This window comes from Myotis davidii, unplaced genomic scaffold (assembly GCF_000327345.1).
Source record: "Myotis davidii unplaced genomic scaffold, ASM32734v1 scaffold854, whole genome shotgun sequence".
NCBI lineage: Eukaryota > Metazoa > Chordata > Mammalia > Chiroptera > Vespertilionidae > Myotis > Myotis davidii.
This window is the reverse complement of record NW_006285939.1, coordinates 17,938-19,010: the sequence shown is the minus strand read 5'-3', so window position 1 is coordinate 19,010 and position 1,073 is coordinate 17,938.

Genomic DNA, 1,073 nt, shown 5'->3' with positions numbered 1-1,073 from the left:
AATAATAAAATCCACCTTGAGGGCTTTTATGAGGAGAAGTGAGGTGAGATGCGAACAGCTGCTGGCACAGCCCCAGCAGGAAGCACGTCCTGGAGATCTGGCTGTTGTTATGACTCCTGTGTCCTGTGCTTGTTCACCTCCCTAAGTTTCCACCTCCCCAGCTTGGAGCAGTCCTGTCTACTCTAGTTTGAAACTCTCTGGCTGCACAGTGGGACCCACACCTCTCACTTGAATTCCTCCAACGTAGTCCTGATGAGCCCCAGGTGCTCATCCACGGTGAGCTTCTAAAATCAGCCTGTCTTTATTTGTCCTTAAGTCCTTCTAGGGCACCTTCCCCAGACACCTTCTCCTCTAAACTCTTTCATTTTAGGGAATACCATTGTCTTTCACATGGATCATTGAGCTCCTTTTCCACTTGGAAAACTACTCATTCCTGGAGACCCAGCCCATATAACCAGCCCTCTGTGAAATGTCCCTAGCCCTCCCTTTGTTCATTTTAAGGGACACTGACAAGTTTGCCCACCACACAGACATCCCCCTTGCAGCTGCCCTGCTTTTCTCCTGCAAGACCCATAGCAATGAAAAACCTGACCAGCTCCTCGGGAAAACTCACCAGTTCCCAGTCTTATGAATGGAGAGTGAAAGCATCCCATACGCTAGGAAATCTACAGCACAAGAGAGGTGGGTCAGAATAAATAACAATAGTGATCGACCTTAAAAGAAACTGAAATAACTCCGGGCACAGGACAGAACTTTAAGAGATTAGAGGAGTTGTTGATTCCATAGAACAAGAGCACACTGCTAGGAAACAACAGACCAAGAAAGCAAGAAAAGGACCCTTGACAATTAAACATGATTGCTGAGGTTTTGTGTTTAACATAAAAAGTGTTATATATACACTGAGTGCCAGATTATTATGACCACCTGACGATTGTAGGCAAATTAGCTATAATTTCACACTGAAGTTGCTAGAGGGCGAGACCATTATAAATAGGAAAGCGGGTTGTTTACCATGACAGTAGAAGTGATTTTTTTCTGAAGATATGGGTAAACAACACGATTTAACAACCTTT